The sequence below is a fragment of the Cryptomeria japonica genome, unplaced genomic scaffold, assembly GCF_030272615.1.
Source record: "Cryptomeria japonica unplaced genomic scaffold, Sugi_1.0 HiC_scaffold_205, whole genome shotgun sequence".
In the NCBI taxonomy this organism is placed as follows: domain Eukaryota; kingdom Viridiplantae; phylum Streptophyta; class Pinopsida; order Cupressales; family Cupressaceae; genus Cryptomeria; species Cryptomeria japonica.
Window position 1 is genome coordinate 72,840 of NW_026729027.1, and position 8,263 is coordinate 81,102.

Sequence of the window (8,263 nt, forward strand, 5' to 3'; positions counted from 1 at the left end):
TTCAAAAGTTTCCTGAAAAGGCAAAAAAAGTTGAGATTATAGAATTTCCCACTTGAGAGATTGTAAAAAAAAAAAATTTAAAATGAAGGAAACGCGGGTGCCAAGGTGTGCGCAGCCCAGCCAAGGTGTGCGCACCAAGGCGCCCACCCTGGCGAAGGTGCACGCAAGGTGCGCACCCGAGGCAAACCGGACAATTAACCCAACTTTCGACTTCGCGCGCACCTTGGAGCGCACTTCGGAGCGCTCCTTGGTGCGCACCAATCTTGGGCACCTCGGAGTGCACCATGGCGCCCACCAAGGTGCGCACCCGGGGCAAACCGAGCTCCGACTTCGTGCGCACCTTGGAGCGCACGAAAGGTGCGCACCATGGCGCCCACCAAGGTGCGCAGCCCAGCCAAGGCGTGCGCATCAAGGTGCGCACCCTGGCGAAGGTGCGCACCCGGGGCAAACCGAGCTCCGACTTCGTGCGCACCTTGGAGCGCACAAAAGGTGCGCAACCCAGCCAAGGTGTGCGCACCCCGGTCAAACCGAGCTCCGAATCGTGCGCACCAGAGGTGCACGCCATCGTGCGCACCTTGGAGCACACTTCGGAGCCCTCCTTGGTGCGCGCCGATGTTGCGCACCTCGGAGCGCACCCGGGGAAAACAATGCAATTAACCCGACTTTCGACTTCGTGGGCACCTCGGAGCGCTCTCGGGTTCGCACCTCGGAGCACACCGAGGTGCGCACCTTTGATGCGCTGCCTTCACCAATTTCCAGAAAAGGCAAGAAAACATTGAGAAGGTGTGCGCACCGAGGTGCCCACCCTGGCGAAGGTGCACGCGAGGTGCGCACCCGGGGCAAACCGGGCTCCGACTTCGTGCACGCCGCACCTTGGAGCACACTTCGGAGCGCTCCTTGGTGCGCACCAGGGCGCGCAACCCAGCCGAGGTGCCCACCCCGGCGAAGGTGCACGCGAGGTGCGCACCCGGGGCAAACCGGGCTCCGACTTCGTGCACGCCATGGTGCCCACCGCGGCGAAGGTGCACGCGAGGTGCGCACCCGGGGCAAACCGGGCTCCGACTTCGTGCACGCCGCACCTTGGAGCACACTTCGGAGCGCTCCTTGGTGCGCACCATGGTGCCCACCAGGGCGCGCAACCCCGCCGAAGGTGCACGCGAGGTGCGCACCCGGGGCAAACCGGGCTCCGACTTCGTGCACGCCGCACCTTGGAGCACACTTCGGAGCGCTCCTTGGTGCGCACCATGGTGCCCACCAGGGCGCGCAACCCCGCCGAAGGTGCACGCGAGGTGCGCACCCGGGGCAAACCGGGCTCCGACTTCGTGCACGCCATGGTGCGCACCGCGGCGAAGGTGCGCACCCGGGGCAAACCGGGCTCCGACTTCGTGCACGCCGCACCTTGGAGCACACTTCGGAGCGCTCCTTGGTGCGCACCAGGGCGCGCAACCCAGCCGAGGTGCCCACCCCGGCGAAGGTGCACGCGAGGTGCGTACCCGGGGCAAACCGGGCTCCGACTTCGTGCACGCCGCACCTTGGAGCACACTTCGGAGCGCTCCTTGGTGCGCACCATGGTGCCCACCAGGCCGCGCAACCCAGCCAAGGTGTGCGCACCAAGGTGCACGCGAGGTGCGCACCCGGGGCAAACCGGGGTCCGACTTCGTGCACGCCGCACCTTGGAGCACACATCGGGGCGCTCCCGGGTTCGCACCGGCGTTGCGCACCGTGGTGGGCACCTCGGAGCACACCAAGGTGGGCAGCGAGGTGCGCACCTTTGATGCGATGCCTTCACTAATTTCCATAAAAGGCAAAAAAAAAACGAGATTTTAAAATTTCCGTTTTGAAAGATAGTGAGAAAAAGGGAATGCTGGTGCCATCTTGAGCCCGCCCTGGTGCGCAGCCCAGCCAAGGTGTGCGCACCAAGGTGCCCACCCTGGCGAAGGTGCGCGCCCGGGCAATTAACCCAACTTCCAACTTCGCGCGCGCCAGGGTGGGAGCGCACCCAACAACCGGGCCTGGGAAGAGCCAATGCGAGAAACCCCACCAAACGCTCTGACAAAAAAAGAGGGGGCGCTCCAGTAACCCCGCTTCGGAGCGCACCCTGGGCAAACCCAGCCAAGGTGCCCACCCCGGCCAAGGTGCAGGCGAGGTGCGCACCCGGGGCAAACCGGGCTCCGACAACGTGCACGCCGCACCTTGGAGCACACTTCGTAGCGCTCCCGGGTGCGCACCTCAGAGCACACCAAGGTGGGCAGCGAGGTGCGCACCTTTGATGCGCTGCCTTCACTAATTTCCAGAAAAGGCAAAAAAAAAAGGAGATTTTAAAATTTCCGTTTTGAAAGATAGTGAAAAAAACGGAACGCGCGTGCCATCTTGAGCCCGCCCTGGTGCGCAGCCCAGGTAAGGTGCCCACCCTGGCAAAGGTGCGCACCCGGGCAATTAACCCTACTTCCGACTTCGTGCGCGCCAGGGTGGCAACCGGGCCTCGGAAGAGCCAATGCGAGAAACCCCACCAAACGCTCCGACAAAAAAAGAGGCGGCGCTCCAATAACCCCGCTTCGGAGCGCAGCCGGGGCAAACCCAGCCAAGGTGCCCACCCCGACGAAGGTGCACGCGAGGTGCGCACCCGGGGCAAACCGGGCTCCGACAACGTGCACGCAGCACCTTGGAGCACACTTCGAAGCACTCCCGGGTGCCCACCGGCGTTGCGCACCGTGGTGGGCAGCGAGGTGCGCACCTTTGATGCGCTGCCTTCACTAATTTCCAGAAAAAGGCAAAAAAAAATGAGATTTTAAAATTTCCGTTTTGAAAGATAGTGAAAAAAAAGGAACGCGGGTGCCATCTTGAGCCCGCCCTGGTGCGCAGCCCAGGCAAGGCATGCGCACCAAGGTGCCCACCCGAGGTGCACACCCGGGGCAAACCGGGCTCCGACTTCGTGCAGGCCGCACCTTGGAGCACACTTCGGAGCGCTCCTTGGTGCGCACCATGGTGCCCACCAGGGCGCGCAACCCAGCCAAGGTCTGCACACTAAGGTGCCCACCCCGGCGAAGGTGCACGCGAGGTGCGCACCCGGGGCAAACCGGGCTCCGACTTCGTGCACGCCATGGTGCCCACCGCGGCGAAGGTGCACGCGAGGTGCGCACCCGGGGCAAACCGGGCTCCGACTTCGTGCACGCCGCACCTTGGAGCACACTTCGGAGCGCTCCTTGGTGCGCACCATGGTGCCCACCAGGGCGCGCAACCCAGCCAAGGTGTGCGCACCAAGGTGCACGCGAGGTGCGCACCCGGGGCAAACCGGGGTCCGACTTCGTGCACGCCGCACCTTGGAGCACACATCGGAGCGCTCCCAGGTTCGCACCAGCGTTGCGCACCTTTGATGCGCTGCCTTCACTAATTTCCAGAAAAGGCAAAAAAAAACGATATTTTAAAATTTCCGTTCTGAAAGATAGTGAAAAAAACGGAACGCGGGTGCCATCTTGAGCCCTTCCTGGTGCGCAGCCCAGGCAAGTTGTGCGCACCAAGGTGCCCACCCTGGCGGAGGTGCGCGCCCGGGGCAAACCGGGCTCCGACTTCGTGCACTGCATGGTGCCCACCAAGGCGCGCAACCCAGCCAAGGTGCCCACCGCAGCGAAGGTGCACGCGAGGTGCACACCCGGGGCAAACCGGGCTCCGACTTCGTGCACGCCGCACCTTGGAGCACACTTCAGAGCGCTCCTTGGTGCGCACCAGGGCGCGCAACCCAGCCGAGGTGCCCACCCCGGCGAAGGTGCACGCGAGGTGCGCACCCGGGGCAAACCGGGCTCCGACTTCGTGCACGCCATGGTGCCCACCGCGGCGAAGGTGCGCACCCGGGGCAAACCGGGCTCCGACTTCGTGCACGCCGCACCTTGGAGCACACTTCGGAGCGCTCCTTGGTGCGCACCATGGTGCCCACCAGGCCGCGCAACCCAGCCAAGGTGTGCGCACCAAGGTGCACGCGAGGTGCGCACCCGGGGCAAACCGGGGTCCGACTTCGTGCACGCCGCACCTTGGAGCACACATCGGGGCGCTCCCGGGTTCGCACCGGCGTTGCGCACCGTGGTGGGCACCTCGGAGCACACCAAGGTGGGCAGCGAGGTGCGCACCTTTGATGCGATGCCTTCACTAATTTCCATAAAAGGCAAAAAAAAAACGAGATTTTAAAATTTCCGTTTTGAAAGATAGTGAGAAAAAGGGAATGCTGGTGCCATCTTGAGCCCGCCCTGGTGCGCAGCCCAGCCAAGGTTTGCGCACCAAGGTGCCCACCCTGGCGAAGGTGCGCGCCCGGGCAATTAACCCAACTTCCAACTTCGCGCGCGCCAGGGTGGGAGCGCACCCAACAACCGGGCCTGGGAAGAGCCAATGCGAGAAACCCCACCAAACTCTCTGACAAAAAAAGAGGGGGCGCTCCAGTAACCCCGCTTCGGAGCGCACCCTGGGCAAACCCAGCCAAGGTGCCCACCCCGGCCAAGGTGCAGGCGAGGTGCGCACCCGGGGCAAACCGGGCTCCGACAACGTGCACGCCGCACCTTGGAGCACACTTCGTAGCGCTCCCGGGTGCGCACCTCAGAGCACACCAAGGTGGGCAGCGAGGTGCGCACCTTTGATGCGCTGCCTTCACTAATTTCCAGAAAAGGCAAAAAAAAAAGGAGATTTTAAAATTTCCGTTTTGAAAGATAGTGAAAAAAACGGAACGCGCGTGCCATCTTGAGCCCGCCCTGGTGCGCAGCCCAGGTAAGGTGCCACCCTGGCAAAGGTGCGCACCCGGGCAATTAACCCTACTTCCGACTTCGTGCGCGCCAGGGTGGCAACCGGGCCTCGGAAGAGCCAATGCGAGAAACCCCACCAAACGCTCCGACAAAAAAAGAGGCGGCGCTCCAATAACCCCGCTTCGGAGCGCAGCCGGGGCAAACCAAGCCAAGGTGCCCACCCCGACGAAGGTGCACGCGAGGTGCGCACCCGGGGCAAACCGGGCTCCGACAACGTGCACGCAGCACCTTGGAGCACACTTCGAAGCACTCCCGGGTGCCCACCGGCGTTGCGCACCGTGGTGGGCAGCGAGGTGCGCACCTTTGATGCGCTGCCTTCACTAATTTCCAGAAAAAGGCAAAAAAAAATGAGATTTTAAAATTTCCGTTTTGAAAGATAGTGAAAAAAAAGGAACGCGGGTGCCATCTTGAGCCCGCCCTGGTGCGCAGCCCAGGCAAGGCATGCGCACCAAGGTGCCCACCCGAGGTGCACACCCGGGGCAAACCGGGCTCCGACTTCGTGCAGGCCGCACCTTGGAGCACACTTCGGAGCGCTCCTTGGTGCGCACCATGGTGCCCACCAGGGCGCACCCGAGGCAAACCGGGCTCCGACTTCGTGCACGCCGCACCTTGGAGCACACATCGGAGCGCTCCCAGGTTCGCACCAGCGTTGCGCACCTTTGATGCGCTGCCTTCACTAATTTCCAGAAAAGGCAAAAAAAAACGATATTTTAAAATTTCCGTTCTGAAAGATAGTGAAAAAAACGGAACGCGGGTGCCATCTTGAGCCCTTCCTGATGCGCAGCCCAGGCAAGTTGTGCGCACCAAGGTGCCCACCCTGGCGGAGGTGCGCGCCCGGGGCAAACCGGGCTCCGACTTCGTGCACTGCATGGTGCCCACCAAGGCGCGCAACCCAGCCAAGGTGCCCACCGCAGCGAAGGTGCACGCGAGGTGCGCACCCGAGGTGCACACCCGGGGCAAACCGGGCTCCGACTTCGTGCACGCCGCACCTTGGAGCACACTTCAGAGCGCTCCTTGGTACGCACCAGGGCGCGCAACCCAGCCAAGGTGCTCACCCCGGCGAAGGTGCACGCGAGGTGCGCACCCGGGGCAAACCGGGCTCGGACTTCGTGCACGCCGCACCTTGGAGCACACATCGGAGCGCTCCCGGGTTCGCACCAGCATTGCGCACCTTTGATGCGCTGCCTTCACTAATTTCCAGAAAAGGCAAAAAAAAGAAAAAAATGAGATTTTAAAATTTCCGTTTTGAAAGATAGTGAAAAAAACGGAACGCGGGTGCCATCTTGAGCCCGCCCTGGTGTGCAGCCCAGGCAAGTTGTGCGCACCAAGGCACCCACCCTGGCCAAGGTGGGTCACGGGGTGGGTCCTAGGGTGGGTAACGGGGTGGGTACTAAGGTGCGTGCCAAGGTGGGTCATAGGGTGGGTGCCAAGGTGGGCACCAGGGTGGGTGTGCACCAACCCTAGCCAGGGTAGGTCACGGGGTGGTTGTCGGGGTGGGCGTCAAGGAGCCAAGGTGGGTGGCAAGTAGCCAAGTTGCGTGCCAAGGTGGGTGTCGGGGTGGGTGCCAAGGATCCAAGGTGGGTGCCAAGGAACCAAGGTGGGTGTCTGGGTGGGTGCCGAGGTGGGAGCCAGGGTGGGTCCCAAGGTGAGTGCAAAGGTGGGTGCCAGGGTCAAGGTGAGTGCCAATGTGGGTTCCAAGGTGCCAGGGTCAGGGTGAGTGCCAATGTGGGTTCAAAGGTGCTAAGTTGGGTGCGAGGTTGGGTGCGAGGGTGGGTGGGTGCCAAGGTGTGCTAGGTGGAAGCCCGGGTGGGTCGGCATCCCATGGGTGTCGAGTTGGGTGCCTGATGGGTGCTTCTTGTCAAGTTTTAGTCGTCGGGACTCATTTCGAGCCTTAGAGGTCGTTTCTTGTCCGGTTGCCCTGTCTTCGACCTGGGAACCCAATTTTGGTCCTCGGGTCCCATTTTTTTTTGTCTCGCATCCCACTTTTGGCCTGTGGCCTTTTCGGGGTCGATTCTCGTTTTGGGCATCAGAGCATGTTTCTTCTCCTAAAACCCAATATTTGTTTATTAAGTCTCGGAACACATTTTTGTTCTCGTGGACCCATCATGGGTCTTGGAACGCATTTGTGGTCCTTGGGTCCCATTTTGCATCCCGAAACTTGTGTTTTGGTGCTTGATCCCTATTTTGGGTGCCCACCTTGCACCAAGTGCGCACCCGGGGCAAACCGAGCGCCTTGGTGCACCGGGGCAAGATCGAGCGTGCACCCGAGGCGCCCCGAACATGCACCAAGGTGCACTCGGCCCACATGTGAGCGCAGGTCGTTGCGCCCGAGGTGGTGTGTGGGCACCGCGTTGCAGACGGGACACTGCACGCACACGACGCCCCCTCCAGGTGCACGCACGTAGGCCGGGCCGGGTGCACACCCGACGCCCTAGCAAGGTGCGCGCACCCGGGCAGGGCTCACACTTGGCGAACGGGGCGCACTTCGCGAGGGAGGGTGTGCACCTCGACGGGGGTGGGTGGCCGGGGTGGATTCGCACGTGGGTCGCGGTTTGCTAAGTACACACTGCGACAAGCTCATAACGGGTGCGATCATACCAGCGTTAGTGCACCGGATCCCATCAGAACTCCGCAGTTAAGCGCGCTTGGGCCGGAGTAGTACTGGGATGGGTGACCTCCCGGGAAGTCCCGGTGTTGCACCCTTTTTTAGTTTTTCGCCGGGCGTCGCAATGCTATTTGAATAAACCTTTTGCCCGTTTGCGTTCTCGTCGGGGCCGGGCCGGGCCGGGGTGCGCTGCCCGCACTACCGCGCGCGCGGGGGCGACACCGAGCGCGCACCCGAGGCGCCCCGAGCACACAGGCCACGGTGCAACCCGGGCGTTGTGCGCGCACCCCGGTGCGCCCGAGGTGCTGCGCGCGCACCCAGGTGAAATCGGTGTGCACCTCGGCCAGTGCGCGCTCGGTCGAGTCGCGCACGTTGGCCAAGGTGCACGGTGATGTTTCTTACTCTAAGGTTCCGCACCAGACGCCCGGGACAGGTGAGCGAAGCTGGGCGGGGCCGGGTGCGCGGCCGGGGCAGGTGCACGCAGCTGGAGAGAGCTTTGGAGCACACTTCGGAGCGCACCAATGATGCGCTCCATTCAAAAGTTTCCTGAAAAGGCAAAAAAAGTTGAGATTATAGAATTTCCCACTTGAGAGATTGTAAAAAAAAAAAATTTAAAATGAAGGAAACGCGGGTGCCAAGGTGTGCGCAGCCCAGCCAAGGTGTGCGCACCAAGGCGCCCACCCTGGCGAAGGTGCACGCAAGGTGCGCACCCGAGGCAAACCGGACAATTAACCCAACTTTCGACTTCGCGCGCACCTTGGAGCGCACTTCGGAGCGCTCCTTGGTGCGCACCAATCTTGGGCACCTCGGAGTGCACCATGGCGCCCACCAAGGTGCGCACCCGGGGCAAACCGAGCTCCGACTTCGTGCGCAC

At 62.5% G+C, this 8,263-nt stretch overlaps 1 non-coding gene across 1 annotated transcript; it reads left to right on the forward strand.

Moving 5' to 3' along the window:
• Positions 1-7,368: 7,368 nt before the first annotated feature.
• LOC131868375 (5S ribosomal RNA) lies at positions 7,369-7,487 on the forward strand. Its single transcript, XR_009366833.1, has one exon. It is a non-coding gene; the product is annotated as a 5S ribosomal RNA (ribosomal RNA).
• The last annotated feature ends 776 nt before the right edge of the window (positions 7,488-8,263 follow it).